Raw genomic sequence first — 18,261 nt, 5'->3', positions numbered from 1 at the left:
ATCCCAGGCTCCTGGGATCGAGCCCCGCATCGGGCTCCCTGCTCCGCGGGAAGCCTGCTTCTCCCTCTCCCACTCCCCCTGCTTGTGTTCCCTCTCTCGCTGTGTCTCTCTCTGTCAAATAAATAAATAAAATCTTTAAAAAAAAAAAAAGATGGGTCAAAACACCAGATGAACAAAGCTTTCAAATATATATTTGAGAAATTCTGGACAACATACACTCACAGTGGCCTCCTAAATCTAAATCTCTTCACCTACATTTAAAAATTAAACAAATCAACCAAAACCCTCATCTTCAGCACATCCAGGAAATGGAAAACACCTATGTCCATTGATCTCTTTGACCGTATTGGGCATTGCTGGAACAACTTGAAGCAGAGTTTGAGGACGAGGAGGCATTCAGGTACTGTGAGACCTACTAGGAGATGATGGTGACCCAGGAGAATGTCCTGGTTTGTGGGAAATACATCCTAAAGTGTGTGGTGTCAGAGGACATCACGGAAACTGGGAGGACATCAGTGTGACAGCTCACTGTCATACGGTTCAGGAAGAAAAGTGTTTGGTACAAGACTTACAACGTCTTTAGAAGTTTAGGCTTGTTTCAAAAATTTGTATGGTTCTGAAAAATGGGGACATAAGAAATACTTCAATTTCAGAATTTGATGTAACAAGGTAAAAGACTCCAAAAAGCTCCTGGTCATTTTTTTAAAGGCAGGTCCTCCTTCTTTGTTTCCTTCTCCCTCTCTGCGCTCCAGTCTTCGGCAGCCTCTCCCTCCTCTACCTCATCAGCATGGTCAGCCCAGGCCCTTCTAGAGAGGAGAGCAGCTGAGGACCGGAATTGGGACGTGCACACACTTAATCTCTACAGACCCCGACCCTCACTTTGGTGGAGATGGCAGGCAACTGAATCACCCCCTAAGCCTTCTGTGGACAATGTGTTCCCAATGATTTTTCTGCTTGAAACTCATGACTGCTAAGGGATTTCCCACACAACCTCCTTGGCCCATTTCGCCTCCTGAAATCTCTTCCTCTCCAAAACCCTAAGGTTCTCACCATCAGCCTCCAGGCTTTCTGTTCTAGAATCTTCCTCTGTCAGATGTTCTGGATCACACGGGCCAACAGCCAGTGCCCCGTGAAAGCTGAGCACAAATATCACCTGCCATTAATCTTCCTTACCCCTCTTTTTAGTCAGACTTCTCCAGAGAAATAGAACCAGTATGACGTGTAGACAGGCAGAGAGATGATAAGGGATTGACTCATGTGCCTGTGGAGGCCATCAACTCGACATCTGCAGCGTGGGCCAGCATACTGATGCCCAGGAGACTCAATGGTGCAGACGGAATCTGAAGGCAGTCTGTGGGAGAATTCCCTCTTTTGGGGGGGAAGTCATTCTTCTTGTTCTCTTTAGGCCTTCAACTGATTTGACAAGGCCCAGCAATGTCCTGGAGGACATTTTCCTTTACTTGAAGTTCACCAATTTAAATGTTAATTTCATCCAAAATACTAAGTGGTCAGACAAAATTAACCATCCCACATCCCCAGACTAAATTAATCATCCTCTCTTCCCTTCTGTGGGTCCTCACAACTGAGTCCAGAGTAAGAATATCAACCTGGTATTTGCTTCAGCAGCACATATACTAAAATTGGAACAATAGAGAGAAGGTTAGCATAGCCCCTGCACAAGGATGACGTGCAAATTCATGAAGAGTTCCATATTTTGGGGTCGTTGTTGCCATTTTAGTACTTTGTTCTCTTGTTCATCTATTCTTCTCTGGACAGAAGGACAAGACGGAAAAACTCACCTCAGAAAAGAGAACGAGAGGCAGTACTGACTGCCAGGGACCTAATCAGCATGGATATAAGTCATATGTCAGAACTAGAGTTCAGAATAAGGATGAGAAAGACACTTAGTTGGGCTTAAAAAAAGCATAGAAGACACTAGAGAATCCCTTTCTGGAGAAATAAAAGAACTAAAATCTAATCAAAGGGGAAGGCAAGGGAAAAATAAAATAAGGGAAATCAGAGAGGGAGACAAACTATTAAGAGACTCTTAATCATAGGAGACTGAGGGTTGCTGGAGGGGATGGTGGTGGGGGATGGGGTAACTGGGTGATGGGCATTAAGGAGGGCACGTGATGTAATGAGAACTGGGTATTATATGCAACTGATGAATCACTAAATTATGTCTGAAACTAATAATACACTGTATGTTAACTAATTGAATTTAAATTAAAAAATGAAGAAAAAATAAAATGACATTAAATACATGTATAATCAAAAAAAAAACAAACAAAAACAAAAACAAAGGAAAGGAAACCTGTTATGTTACCTGCTCCTGAGAGAAATGGCTTTATAAAGAGGAGGTAATATCCTGTCCGGCCCGGCCCCGGGAGCTTGAGGCGGTGTCTCTGGGGTGTGCCCGGTGCCCTCTGTGGCTGTGGTTTGACTGCTCTCTCTCTCAAGTCAGGCTTCTGCTGAGTTTCTCCTTGCCTGCAGTGGGGAGTGTTTGGACCTTGGCCAGAGTCTGTTTTAACTTTTAACTGCGTGTGCTTGGGTCTACTTGTTAAAGGGACCTCCTGCTATTTCCACTAGAGCTGAAGTTTACAGCCCTCGAGGGTCAGTAGACTTGGTGCGTGTGGGGGTTTGTGCTGGTTCTAGCAGGGGGCCCGCGGCTCTGGTTCTCAGGCACACTTGCCCTGTGAAGAAGCACCTGCAGAGTGCAGGGGTGGGGTGAGGTGTAAGGGGCTCAGGCCTCCACCGCGCTGCTCCCTGAAGTCAGTCCCCGCTGATGGGTGGGGGGTAAAAATGGCTTCAGCCCACTCCCTCCTCCCCAAAGAAGGGACTTTGCACTGCCCCTGTCTGGGAAGCCCTCGCAGAAGAGTGAACAATCTCCCCTCGTGTGTCCCAGGCATCCCTCAGACCCCTGCCTTCACCCTGTCAGTGTCCAGGCTGTCTGCCGCACCCCCCCCCCCCCCACAAGCAGGGCAGTGCACCTGTGTCCTATGCCAGGCACACCGGCCAAGTTTCAAAACTACAAACTTTAGGGACGTGGCGTGGCAGCTGATCTCTTGGGGGAGGGTCTCCCATGCTGGGACTGATGAAGCCTATCCCAGAAAGGAAGCCACACCATTGTGCTCCCCTGCCCCTTAGCCTAGTGACAGAGACACCTCCTGAGGGCCACTAACCTTGACGCTGGCTTTTGGCTGCACTTGACTCCAAACTCCAGGCTCTTTTGTCCCCTCAGAGACAATGCCACTTCTCCCAGATGCTCTCTAAGAAGCGAGAACCCTCTTTCCCAGTGTGTCCCAGGAGATCCTCAGATTACACCGTCACCTTCCGGGTTATCTGCCCTCCTTCTCCACAGAACTACCGCTATACCTGTCAGGCTCCAGACCAGCCACGCCGCAGGCTTCTAAAACTCCAGTCTTTGAGCTCTGCTGGTTGTAAAAACTCACTATCATCAACTCATCTCGTTTTCCCAGTCAGTGGCTTTGGGGAAGTGTTTTCCTTGTGCAACCCCCTGTGTGCACCTCTTTCCCTCTGCCTCTCTCTCTCTCTCTATCACTTGTCTCCGTAACCAGGGCTCCCTCCCCTCTGCAGCACTTGCAATGCTTTTCTCCCCCAGATCACACCTCTGCAACTCCCATCTTCCATGATGTGACCTCTTCTCTCCCTCTCATTATGTAGTTTGTTCTGTCAGTCCTCAGATCGCTGTCTTGGGTGTTCAGAATGATTTGATATTTATCTAGCCGTGTTCGAGGGATGAGGGAAGCCTAGAGTCCTCCTACTACTCCACCACCTTAGCTCCCCTCTCTAATATTGTTTTATTTAAAAGACTTGAGGTTGTGTCTCAAAGGAAAGAATCCCCAAGGTTCTCTAATGTCATATAGTATTTTTTTTAAACAATGAACAGGATCATGACGCTAACAAGTATCTCATTTCCAATACCAAAGGAGAAGTTGCGTAATAGTCTCTTTGTGCAGAATTCTTGTTCAACCAGTTAGAAGGCAAAGTGCAGGAATCCCAACAGTGAGCACCAACAGAAAATAGCATTAATGTTAAGAAAAAGTGCAGAGAAGGATTATCATGACCGGAATGAAGGCAATGAAATGTTCCATCTCCTCCATAATCATGATGATCTGGAGGATTCTTGCTTTGCCACAGGGATTGAAGCTCCCGTTGGTTGACATGAACAGCAGGTGGAAGAAAGGCCACCCACCAGAGGGGAGAGTGGGTGAATGAGAGCACATCCTCAGGGGCTTCTTGTAGCACCTTCAGCCCCTAAAAGAGAAACAGGAGCTTGTTCCAGTGGCTGAGGAAATCTTAGGTCAGGCCTCCTGCCCTCCCCCAGACTCCCCTGCAGTCACTCCCTATCTCAAAGATCTGCCCTCACTGTGTGATGGTCATGCATCACCCCCACACCTCCCCAACCCCTGGGTCCAGAGCCTGAACATACTCTTCCCTCATTAGCACAACACAGAGTCAGCTCCAGGCTGAACAGTGGGACTGAAGACTAAAGCCTCAGGAATGAATCTTCTGTTTCCTTTCCTTAGAGCTTGACCCACCCTTTGATCAGAAGCCATAAAGGAGGAGCTAGGAGCCCTACTCAAAGAGAGGGACCTGGATCCTGGTTCCTGTATCACTGGAGAGGGTTTTAGACACAAATCCAACTTCCCTTGTCTTCAGCCTCTCCTCACCCTGGTAGCCTAACACAAGTTCTGAATGTGACTGTCCTTGCCCTGCCTCATTCTTTCCTGGTCCAGTTCAGGTGACAGCATCCAATTCCAACAGCTGCTCAATCCCACCTACCTCCTGAGGCACCTCTGCTCAAGGCAGGGGCAGTTCAGCTGGCTTGGGCTCTGGGCTCTGCAGGAGACTAGCTGCCAGGTGAGAGCACCAGGCCTGAGCCAGGTATCCCAGAGGTCCAAGGAGCTCTGGCCTTCTAATCTCATCCTAGAGAGTCTCTTCCATTGGCCTCTGTCTTACCTGCCAGCACCCAAGCTGAGTTGTGTGTTCTACCAAAATCCTCCAGGGAGACCTAAGCCTGCGGCCTGTGGGCAGTCCTGGGCTTCGCCCCGCCCCACGAGCACAGTCCTCTTTTATACCAGTGTTACTGGACCTAGCAATTTGGAGAAACCGTTCCATGATTCTTCTATTTTTTTAAAAAATTATTTGAGAGTGAGAAGGAGAGGAAATATGGGCAGCGGTGGGGTGGAGGGTGCAGGGTGGGCAGCGGTAGAGGGAAAGCGGGGAGCAGCCTGGACCCTGAGCACTGAGCTGGAGGCCAGGCAGAGGCCACGAGGGGAGGCTTGCCTCTGTCCTGCCAACCAGGGCATCCTGGGATCCTCACCTGAGCAGAAGGCAGATGCTTAACGGACTGAGCTGCCCAGGTGCCCCGATAATGGCTTCTAATAAAGAAATCAGATTCTGTCATAGTCAGTAAACAAGATATCATATTTATTAAGTGACTCTGACCTGCATTATGTAAATGTGGAGAGGAATTGGCTTCCAATTTTAGACTAAATTTGATAAGTAAAATTTTAATGAAAATTTTAAACAATGTGATATTAAAGATTTGTTGTAATAAAAGATAAAGAAAAAATATACAGTTCAGTAATATTAACCTTAGTCACTATGCTGCCCTTTAATCCCCAGAATTTACGAGCCTCATACCTGGAAGTTGGTACCTTTTGACCACCTTCGCCCATTCCCATTGTCCTTCTAAGTAGAGTTTTCTTGATTATTTGTGAGATTTTCAATCTTTTCATAGGCTTATTTGCCATGTATTGCAGCTATGGAGAACGAGACAAGTTCCAATGTGTTTGTAGGAGCTCTTTATATATTCTGGATACTGATCCTTTGTCCATGGAGAAATAAAACAACTTTTAGAAGCAGATGTTTCCTTCATGAAGACTCTCTGTGCACTGAAGGAGGTGAGTTGGAGGGGAGGCGATCAAAGGAGAGTCACTGCTAGGGATGTGCGGGGCGGGGGAATCCGAATCTCATTGCTTCATTTCCGGAATTTTTCCTGCACCCAGGGTGTCAGGATCATGTTGGGACTTGCAGAAGATTACTTGAGAGGTGGTTTCCAAGTGATTCTTAAATTCTGTTTCCACAAGAAATCTAGCAGAATCACTAGTTTTTATTTACTTCTTAACATGGAGGGAGACTGAATGCCATTTATTTCCACTGGGTTATAATGTAAACTTCTGAAATAATTTGACCTTTATTTAATTAATATTTGATTTAAATGCTTATTTAAATATCCATTAAAAGATAAATTACTGAGGGAGGGGGGAAAGATGGCAGAGGAGTAGGGGACCCTATTTCAACTGGTCCCCAGAATTGAGCTGGATATCTACCAGACCACTCTGAGCACCCACGAAACTAGCCTGAGATGTAAGAAGATCTGGATCTCTACAAACAGAATATTGCAGGCGGTTGGTTTTGAGGTACGAAGCGAGAGCCAGATTCTGCAGGCAGATATCGGAGGATAAACAGAGGCGGGAGGGAGCCTGGCCGTGGGGATCCTACACCGCCGGTGAGTGACAGCCTTGCGCGCTGCGGACGGGCACAGACTCGCAGACCGGTGCGGCGGGGAAAGGACTTTAAGGCAGCCCCCGGGGTGGAAAACCAGACCGGCGGGGTCGCGAGCACGGGAACCGCAGCCCCCTGGACAGAAACCCGGTGCGCCGGGGTCCCCCCGGTGAACTGCAACCCCCGGGGTGGAAACCCCAAGCTGCGGAGTCCTGCGCGCGCAAACTGGGAGGGCTGGCGGTTTTAGAAGCACAAAGGGCAGAGACGTGCCCCGACCTGCAGGCAGGACTGGGGGCGCTGCGGAGGGGCGCACGACCCAGGACGCTGCAGTTTATAGCAGCACGGACAGAAATGGAGACAGTGTGGCCTGGAGAGCTCACTGAAGAACAGACTGCGGTCTCTCTGCTCTGAGGCAGAGGGTTGGAAACGGTCTCTTCTGCTCTGACCTGCGGAAGAGACGCAGAAAGCCGCCAGGGAAAGGCGCCAGAGAACAAAAGCCCCAAAGACTGAGTCCCGCTGAGCCCATCCCCAGCCACAGGGGGGCAGGGCAACTCCGCCCAAACAGAGCTGCCTGAGTAACAGCGCGGCAGGCCCCTCCCGCAGAAGACAGGCCGGGAAAACAAGAGGCCAGCAACCCTAAGGTCCCAAGAAAACAGGTGCATCTTGCTTGGGTTCTGGTCAATAATTTGGACTCTATACATTCCCTCAAACACCCATCAACAGAATGACTAGGAGGAGGAGCCCCCAAAACAGAAAAGACTCAGAGATTATGACTTATGCTGCAGATTTACAAATGGATGCAGATATAACCAAGATGTCGGAGATGGAATTCAGGCTAGCAATTGTGAAGACAATGGCTAGAATGGAGCAATCAATTAATGGCAACATAGAGTCTCTAAGGGCAGAAATAAAAGGTGAATTGGCAGAACTTAAAAATGCTATCAATGAGATCCAATCCAATCTAGATAATCTAACAGCTAGGGTAACTGAGACAGAAGAGAGACTAAGCGACCTGGAAGACAATATAATAGATAAAAAGGGAAAAGAGGAGGCCAGGGAAAAACAACTCAGACTCCATGAAAATAGAATCAGAGAAATAAGTGACACCATGAGGCGTTCCAATGTCAGAATAATTGGAATCCCGGAGGGAGTGGAGAGAGAGGACTAGAAGATGTATTTGAGCAAATTGTAGCTGAGAACTTCCCTAATCTGGGGAATGGAACAAACATTCGAGTCCTAGAGGCAGAGAGGACCCCTCCTAAGATCAAGGAAAACAGGCCAACACCTGGCATGTAATAGTAAAACTCGCAAATTAGAACCAAGGAAACCATCTTAAGGGCAGTTAGGGGGAAGAGATTCCTTACGTACAGAGGGAGGAACATCAGAATAACGTCAGACCTATCCACAGAGACCCGGCAAGACATATTCAGGGTACTAAATGAGAAGAACATGCAGCCAAGAATACTTTATCCAGCAAGGCTTTCATTTAGAATGGATGGAGAGATGCAGAGCTTCCATGACCAGCAGAAGTTGAAAGAATATGTGACCACTAAGCCAGCCCTGCAAGAAATATTAAGGGGGGTTCTATAAAAGGAGAAAGACCCCAAGAGTGATATACAACAGAAATTTACAGGGACAATCTATAAAAACAACGTCTTCACAGGCAACATGATGACAATTAATTCATATCTTTCAATAATCACTCTCAATGTGAATGGCCTAAACGCTCCCATAAAACGGCACAGGGTTGCAGATTGGATAAAAAGACAGGACCCATCCATATGCTGTCTACAAGAGACTCATTTTGAACCTAAAGATACATCCAGACTGAAAGTGAAGGGATGGAGATCTATCTTCCATGCCAGCAGACCTCAAAAGAAAGCTGGGGTAGCAATTCTTATATCAGACAAATTAGATTTTAAACTAAAGTCTGTAATAAAGAGACACAGAAGGACACTATATCATTCTTAAAGGGTCTATCCAACAAGAAGATCTAACAATTGTAAATATCTATGCCCCCAACATGGGAGCAGCCATCTACATAAGCCAACTGTTAACCAAAATAAAGAGTCATATTGATAACAATACGTTAATTGTAGGAGACCTCAATACTCCACTCTCAGCAATGGACAGATCATCTAAGCAGAAAATCAACAAGGAAACAAGAGCTTTGAATGATACATTGGACCAGATGGACGTCATAGATATTTACAGAACATTCCACCCTAAAACAACAGAATACTCATTCTTCTGGAGCGCACATGGAACTTTCTCCAGAATAGACCATATACTGGGTCACAAATCAGGTCTCAAGCGATACCAAAAGATTGAGATTATTCCCTGCATATTCTCAGACCACAATGCTCTAAAACTGGAACTCAATCACAAGAAAAAATTTGGCAGAAATTCAAACATTTGGAAGCTAAAGACCACTCTGCTCAAGAATGTTTGGGTGGGGGGGGGGGCGGAGCAAGATGGCGGAGGAGTAGGAGACCTGGATTTGGTCTCCTCTCAGGAATTCAGCTGGATAGGGATCAAACCATTCTGAACACCTACAAACCCAACAGGAGATCGAAGAAAAGAAGAGCAACAACTCTCTCATCAGAAAAGCGACCACTTTCTGGAAGGTAGGACGTGCGGAGAAGTGAATCCGCGGCGATATTCGGGAGGATAGACGGCGGGGGAGGGGCCTCCGTCGGCCGCTTCTGGCAAGTGATAGAACCACGGAGCACAAAATCGGAACTTTTAAAAGTCTGCTCCGCTGAGGGACATCACTCTGGTGGCTCAGCGGGGGGTGGAAGCCTCCGGGACAGTGTGGTCTCAGGACCCTCGGGGTCACAGAAAGACCGGGGGTGCCCGAGTGTGGCCGAGCTCCCAGGTATCGGAGCGGGGAAGCCGGCTGCAGAGGCGGAGCCCAGGCACGGGCTCTCAGCTCAGGGTTGCCATGAACTGTGATCCGCGGCACAGTCGGGCCACTGCTCCTCCAGCAGGGACCCCACAAGCGGCAGATCCGGGGAGACTCACCTTCCTGCCCCGGGAGGAGCCGCGCGGGAGGGCACCGCAGGGATCTGCTGGGTTTGGAGACTCCACACGGGGTCGGGTGCCAGAGAGAGAAACGCGCGGTCACAGGCCGGGTGAGCACGGAGTGCGGCCGGAGACCGGGGGGACGGGAGTGACTGACGGCTTTTCTCTGGGGGCTCACTGAGGAGAGGGGCCCCGAGTTCTTGGCTCCTCCAGGGTGGAGACTGGGAGGCCGCCATTTTCACTCTCCGCCTCCAAAGCTGTAGGGAAAGTTCGCAGGGAACAAAAGCCCCGGAGAGCAAACCCGAGCAGATTACTTAGCCGGGAGGGGGCAAGGGCGGGGCAATTCCGCCTCCGGCAGAGACATTTGGGAACCACGGCAACAGGCCCCTCCCCAGAAGATCAGCGAGAACAGCCAGCCAAGGCCAAGTTTACCGATCAATGAGAACGGCAGAACTCCAGTGCTAGGGGAATACTGCACATAGAATTCACGGCTTTTTTACCATGATTCTTTAGTCTCTTAAAGTTAATTTTTTTTTAATTGTCTTTTTGTCTTTTTATTTCTTTTTGAATTTTTCTTTTTCCCTTTTTCAACCAACATCTTATCAATCCCTTTTTAAAAAAAAAAAACATTTTTATTTTTCATTTTTAGAGTCATATTCTATCCCTTCATAGTAGTTACCCATATTTTTGGCTTATATATATAAGTTGTTCTTTCTTTAAAATTTTGAGATAGTTTCTTCTAACAGATTAAAATATACCCTAAATCTCTAGTATATGGTGCTTTCTATTCCCCTGCCTGATCACATCCTCTCCCTTTTTTTCTTCTCTTTTTCTTTTTTCTTTTTTTAAATCCTCTTCTTTCTTTTTTCAAACAACTTCTTATCAATTCCTTTTATAACATTTTTTATAATTTCCATTTTTACAGTCATATTCCATCCCTTCATCATATCAACCCTTATTTTTGTACATATATAAGTTTTTCTTTCTTTAAAATTTTGGGAGGCACTTTCTTCTAAAAGACCAAAATACACCCCAAATCTAGTGTGTGGCACTGATCTATATACCATATAGATCATATTTGATCACATTCTGGTTTTCCTTTTGTTGTTGTTGTTTTGTTTTGTTTGTTTTTGTTTTTACCTTTATCTTTTTTTTTTTTTCTTTTTCTTTTTTCTCTCTTTCCCTTTCTTATCCCACTGCTTCAGGTCTTTTCTGATTTGTTTAGAGTATATTTTCTGGGGACGTGGTTACTCTGCTAGCATTTTGTTCTCTCATTAATCTATTCTCTGCACAAAATGACAAGACGGAAAAAATCACCTCAACAAAAAGAACAAGAGGTAGTACCGACTGCCAGGGACCTACTCAATACGGACATTAGTACGATGTCAGATCTAGAGTTCAGAATCATCACTTTAAAGATACTAGCTGGGCTTGAAAAAAATATGGAAGTTATTAGAGAAACCCTTTCTGGAGAAGTAAAAGAGCTAAAATCCAACCAAGTAGAAATCAAAAAGGCTATTAATGAGGTGCAATCAAAAATGGGGGCGCTAACTGCTAGAATAAATGAGGCAGAAGAGAGAATCAGTAATATAGAAGATGAAATAATGGAAAATAAAGAAGCTGAGAAAAAGAGAGATAAACAACTACTGGATCACGAGGGCAGAATTCGAGAGATAAGCGATACCATAAGACGAAACAACATTAGAATAATTGGGATCCCAGAAGAAGAAGAAAGAGAGAGAGGGCCAGAAGGTATAATGGAGCAAATTATAGCAGAGAACTTCCCTAATTTGGGGAAAGAAACAGGCATGAAAATCCAGGAAGCACAGAGAACCCCTCTCAAAATCAATAAAAATAGGTCAACTCCCCGACATCTAATAGTAAAACTTACGAGTCTCATAGACAAAGAGAAAATCCTGAAAGCAGCTCGGGAGAAGAGATATGTAACCTACAAGGGTAAAAACATTAGATTGGCAACAGACCTATCCACAGAGACCTGGTAGGCCAGAAAGGACTGGCAGGATATATTCAGAGCACTAAATGAGAAAAATATGCAGCCAAGAATACTCTATCCAGCTAGGCTGTCATTGAAAATTGAAGGAGAGATAAAAAGCTTCCAGGACAAACAAAAACTAAAGGAATTTGCAAACACAAAACCAGCCCTACAGGAAATCTTGAAAGGGGTCCTCTAAGCAAAGAGAGACCCTAAAAGCAACATAGACCAGAAAGGAACACAGACAATATATGGTAACAGTCACCTTACAGGCAATACAATGGCACTAAATTCCTATCTTTCAATAGTTACCCTGAATGTAAATGCGCTAAACGCCCCAATCAAAAGACACAGGCTAACAGACTGGATTAAAAAACAAGATCCATCAATATGCTGTCTGCAAGAGACTCATTTTAGAACCAAAGACACCCCCAGATTGAAAGTGAGGGGGTGGAAAACCATTTACCATGATAATGGACACCAAAAGAAAGCTGGGGTGGCAATCCTTATATCAGACAAATTAGATTTTAAACCAAAGACTGTAATAAGAGATGAGGAAGGACACTATATCATACTTAAAGGATCTATCCAACAAGAAGATCTAACAATTGTAAATATCTATGCCCCTAACATGGGAGCAGCCAATTATATAAGGCAATTAAAAACAAAAGCAAAGAAACACATCGACAACAATACAATAATAGTGGGGGACTTTAACATCCCCCTCACTGAAATGGACAGATCGTCTAAGCAAAAGATCAACAAGGAAATAAAGACTTTAAATGACACACTGGACCAGATGGACTTCACGGACATATTCAGAACATTCCACCCCAAAGCAACAGAATACACATTCTTCTCTAGTGCCCATGGAACATTCTCCAGAATAAATCACATCCTAGGTCATAAATCAGGTCTCAACCGGTACCAAAAGATTGGGATAATTCCCTGCCTATTTTCAGACCACAGTGCTTTGAAACTAGAACTCAATCACAAGAGGAAAGTCGGAAAGAACTCAAATACATGGAGGCTAAAGAGCATCCTACTGAAGAATGAATGGGTCAACCAGGAAATTAAAGAAGAATTAAAAAAATACATGGAAACCAATGAAAATGAAAACACAACTGTTCAAAGTCTTTGAGATGCAGCAAAGGCAGTCCTAAGAGGAAAGTATATAGCAATACAAGCCTTTCTCAAGAAACAAGAAAGGTCTCAAGTACACAACCTAACCCTACACCTAAAGGAGCTGGAGAAAGAACAGCAAATAAAGCCTAAACCCAGCAGGAGAAGAGAAATCATAAAGATCAGAGCAGAAATCAATGAAATAGAAACTAAAAGAACAGTAGAACAGATCAATGAAACTAGGAGCTGGTTCTTTGAAAGAATTAACAAGATTGATAAACCCCTGGCCAGACTTATCAAAAAGAGAAGAGAAATGACCCAAATCAACAAAATCATGAATGAAAGAGGAGAGATCACAACCAACACCAAAGAAATACAAACAATTATAAGAACATATTATGAGCAACTCTATGCCAGCAAATTAGATAACCTGGAAGAGATGGATGCATTCCTAGAGATGTATCAACTACCAAAACTGAACCGGGATGAAATAGAAAACCTGAACAGACCTATAACCACTAAGGAAATTGAAGCAGTCATCAAAAATCTCCCAAAAAACAAAAGCCCAGGGCCAGATGGCTTCCCAGGGGAGTTCTACCAAACATTTCAAGAAGAATTAATACCTATTCTTCTGAAACTGTTCCAAAAAATAGAAACGGAAGGAAAACTTCCAAACTCATTTTATGAGGCCAGCATTACCTTGATCCCAAAACCAGACAAAGACCCCATCAAAAAGGAGAATTACAGACCAATATCCCTGATGAACATGGATGCAAAAATTCTCACCAAAATACTAGCCAATAGGATCCAACAGTATATTAAAAGGATTATTCACCATGACCAAGTGGGATTTATCCCTGGGCTGCAAGGTTGGTTCAACATCCGCAAATCAATCAATGTGATACAATACATTAACAAAAGAAAGAACAAGAATCATATGATCCTCTCAGTAGATGCAGAAAAAGCTTTTGACAAAGTACAGCATCCTTTCTTGATCAAAACTCTTCAGAGTATAGGGATAGAGGGTACATACCTCAATATCATAAAAGCCATCTATGAAAAACCTACAGCAAATATTATTCTCAATGGGGAAAAACTGAGAGCTTTCCCCCTAAGGTCAGGAACGCGGCAGGGATGTCCACTATCACCACTGCTATTCAACATAGTATTGGAAGTCCTAGCCACATCAATCAGACAACAAAAAGAAATCAAAGGCATCCAAATCGGCAAAGAAGAAGTCAAACTCTCGCTCTTTGCAGATGATATGATACTTTATGTGGAAAACCCCAAAGACTCCACCCCAAAACTGCTAGAACTCATACAGGAATTCAGTCAAGTGGCAGGATATAAAATCAATGCACAGAAGTCAGTGGCATTCCTATACACCAACAACAAGACAGAAGAAAGAGAAATTAAGGAGTCCATCCCATTTACAATTGCACCCAAAACCATAAGATACCTAGGAATAAATCTAACCAAAGAGACAAAGGATCTGTACTCAGAAAACTACAAAATACTCATGAAAGAAATTGAGGAAGACACAAAGAAATGGAAAAACATTCCATGCTCATGGATTGGAAGAACAAATATTGTGAAGATGTCAATGCTACCTAGAGCAATCTACACATTCAGTGCAATCCCCATCAAAATACCATCCACTTTTTTCAAAGAAATGGAACAAATAATCCTAAAATTTGTATGGAACCAGAAAAGACCCTACATAGCCAGAGGAATATTGAAAAAGAAAAGCAAAGCCGGCGGCATCACAATTCCGGACTTCGAGCTCTATTACAAAGCTGTCATCATCAAGACAGCATGGTACTGGCACAAAAACAGACACATAGATCAATGGAACAGAATAGAGAGCCCAGAAATGGACCCTCAACTCTATGGTCAACTAATCTTCGACAAAGCAGGAAAGAATGTCCAATGGAACAAAGACAGTCTCTTCAACAAATGGTGTTGGGAAAATTGGACAGCCACATGCAGAAGAATGAAACTGGACCATTTCCTTACACCACACACAAAAATAGACTCCAAATGGTTGAAAGACCTCAATGTGAGACAGGAGTCCATCAAAATCCTAAAGGAGAACACAGGCAGCAACCTCTTTGACCTCAGCTGAAGCAACTTCTTCCTAGAAACATCGCCAAAGGCAAGGGAAGCAAGGGTAAAAATGAACTATTGGGACTTCATCAAGATAAAAAGCTTTTGCAAAGCAAAGGAAACAGTCAACAAAACCAAAAGGCAACTGACAGAATGGGAGAAGATATTTGCAAATGACATATCAGATAAAGGGCTAGTATCCAAAATCTATAAAGAACTCATCAAACTCAACACCCAAAGAACAAAGAATCCAATCAAGAAATAGGCAGAAGACATGAACAGACATTTTTCCAAAGAAGACATCCAAATGGCCAACAGACCCATGAAAAAGTGCTCAACATCACTCAGCATCAGGGAAATCCAAATCAAAACCTCAATGAGATACCACCTCACACCATTCAGAATGGCTAAAATTAACAAGTCAGGAAATGACAGATGTTGGTGGGGATGCAGAGAAAGGGGAACCCTCCTACACTGTTGGTGGGAATGCAAGCTGGTGCAGCCACTCTGGAAAACTGTATGGAGGTTCCTCAAAAAGTTGAAAATAGAGCTACCATTGCACTACTGGGTATTTACCCCAAAGATACAAAAGTAGGGATCCGAAGGGGTACGTGCACCCCGATGTTTATAGCAGCAATGTCCACAATAGCCAAACTGTGGAAAGAGCCAAGATGTCCATCGACAGATGAATGGCTAAAGAAGATGTGGTATATATATACAATGGAATATTATGCAGCCATCAAAAGGAATGAGATCTTGCCATTTGCAACGACGTGGATGGAACTGGAGGGTATTATGTTGAGTGAAATAAGTCAAAAAGAGAAAGACATGTATCATATGATCTCACTGATATGAGGAATTCTTAATCGCAGGAATCAAACTGAGGGTTGTTGGAGTGGGGGGTGGGGTGGGAGGGATGGGGTGACTGGGTGATAGACACTGGGGAGGGTATGTGCTCTGGTAAGCGCTGTGAATTGTGCAAGACTGTTGAATCTCAGATCTGTACCTCTGAAACAAATAATGCAATATATGTTAAGAAAAAAAAAAGAAGAAGAAGAAGGTAGCGGGAGGGGAAGAATGAAGCGGGGGAAATCAGAGGGGTAGACGAACCATGAGAGACAATGGACTCTGAAAAACAAACAGGGTTCTAGAGGGGAGGGGGGTGGGAGGATGGGTTAGCCTGGTGGTGGGTATTGAGGAGGGCACATTCTGCATGGAGCACTGGGTGTTGTGCACAAACAATGAATCATGGAACACTTCATCTAAAACTAATGATGTAATGTATGGGGATTAACATAAGAATAAAAAATTAAAAAAAAAAAAGAATGTTTGGGTCAACTAAGAAATCAAAGAGAACTTAAACAATTCATGGAAATCAATGAGAAAAAAACACATCGGTCCAAAACCTATGGGATACTGCAAAGGCGGTCCTAAGGAGGAAATACATAGCCATCCAAGCCTCACTCAAAAAAATAGAAAAATCCCGAATTCACCAACTAACTCTACACCGTAAAGAACTAGAGAAAAAGCAACAAACGACGCCTAAGCCACGCATTAGAAGAGAAATAATTAAAATTAGAGCAGAAATCAATGAATTAGAAACCAGAAACACAGTAGATCAGATCAATGAAACTAGAAGTTGGTTCTTTGAAAGAATTAATAAGATTGATAAACCACTGGCCAGACTTATCCAAAGGAAAAGCGAAAGGACCCAAATTAATAAAATTATGAATGAAAGGGGAGAGATCACGACTAACACCAAGGAAATAGAAACAATTATTAGAAATTATTATCAACAACTCTATGCCAATAAACTGAGCAATCTGGATGAAATGGAGGCCTTCCTGGAAACCTATAAGCTGCCAAGACTGAAACAGGAAGAAATTGACAACCTGAATAGGCCAATAACCAGTAACGAGATTGAAGCAGTGATCAAAAACCTCCCAAAAAACAAGAGTCCAGGGCCTGATGGATTCCCTGGGGAATTCTACCAAACATTCAAAGAAGAAATAATACCTATTCTGCTGAAGCTGTTTCAAAAAATAGAAACAGAAGGAAAACTTCCAAACTCATTCTATGAGGCCAGCATTACCTTAATCCCCAAACCAGGCAAAGACCCCATCAAAAAGGAGAATTTCAGACCGTTATCCCTGATGAATATGGATTCCAAAATCCTCAACAAAATCCTAGCTAATAGGATCCAACAATACATTAAAAGGATCATCCACCACAACCAAGTGGGATTTATCCCCGGGATGCAAGGGTGGTTCAACATTCGCAAATCAATCAATGTGATAGAACACATTAATAAGAGGAGGGAGAAGAACCATATGGTCCTCTCAACTGATGCAGAAAAAGCATTTGACAAAATACAACATCCTTTCCTGATTAAAACTCTCCAGAGTATAGGGATAGAGGGAACATTCCTCAAGCTCATAAAATCCATCTATGAAAAACCCACAGCGAATATCATCCTCAATGGGGAAAAGCTGAGAGTCTTTCCCTTAAGATCAGGAACACGTCAAGGGTGCCCACTCTCACCACTATTGTTCAACATAATACTAGAAGTCCTAGCAACAGCAATCAGACAACAAAAAGAAATAAAAGGTATTCAAATTGGCAAAGAAGAAGTCAAACTCTCTCTTTTCGCAGACGACATGATACTTTATCTGGAAAACCCAGAAGACTCCACCCCCAAATTACTAGAACTCATCCAGCAATTCAGTAATGTGGCAGGATACAAAATCAATGCACAGAAATCAGTTGCTTTCTTATACACTAACAACGCAAATGTAGAAAGAGAAATTAAAGAAACGATTCCATTTACAATAGCACCAAAAACCATAAGATACCTCGGAATAAACCTAACCAAAGAGGTAAAGGATCTATACTCTAGGAACTACAAAACGCTCATGAAAGAAATTGAAGAAGACACAAAAAGATGGAAAAGTATTCCATGCTCATGAATCGGAAGAATAAACATTGTTAAAATGTCTATGCTCCCCAGAGCAATCTATACCTTCAATGCCATCCCGATCAAAATTCCAATGACATTTTTCGAAGTGCTGGAACAAACAATCCTGAAATTTGTATGGAATCAGAAAAGACGCCGAATCGCCAAGGAAATGTTGAAAAAGAAAAACAAAGCTGGGGGCATCACGTTGCCCGATTTCAAGCTATATTACAAAGCTGTGATCACCAAGACGGCATGGTACTGGCACAAAAACAGACATACAGACCAATGGAACAGAATAGAGAACCCAGATAGGGACCCTCAACTCTACGGTCAAATAATCTTTGACAAAGCAGGAAAAAACATGCAATGGAAAAAAGACAGTCTCTTCAATAAATGGTGCTGGGAAAATTGGACAGCCACATGCAGAAGAATGAAACTCGACCGTTCTCTAACACCATTCACAAAGATAAACTCAAAGTGGATGAAAGACCTCAATGTGAGACAGGAATCCATCAAAATCCTAGAG

At 43.9% G+C, this 18,261-nt stretch overlaps 1 non-coding gene across 1 annotated transcript; it reads left to right on the top strand.

Moving 5' to 3' along the window:
- Window positions 1–1,614: 1,614 nt before the first annotated feature.
- LOC123841933 (U6 spliceosomal RNA) lies at window positions 1,615–1,717 on the top strand. The gene has a single exon (XR_006790328.1). It is a non-coding gene; the product is annotated as a U6 spliceosomal RNA (small nuclear RNA).
- Window positions 1,718–18,261: the final 16,544 nt, after the last annotated feature.

The sequence above is a fragment of the Mirounga angustirostris genome, unplaced genomic scaffold (genome assembly GCF_029215605.1).
Source record: "Mirounga angustirostris isolate CCGP_5_RB_7025 unplaced genomic scaffold, mMirAng1.0.hap1 SCAF_8, whole genome shotgun sequence".
Taxonomy (NCBI): Eukaryota; Metazoa; Chordata; class Mammalia; order Carnivora; family Phocidae; genus Mirounga; species Mirounga angustirostris.
The sequence above is the reverse complement of the archived record's forward strand: the minus strand, read 5'-3'. Positions and strand labels throughout refer to the sequence as shown.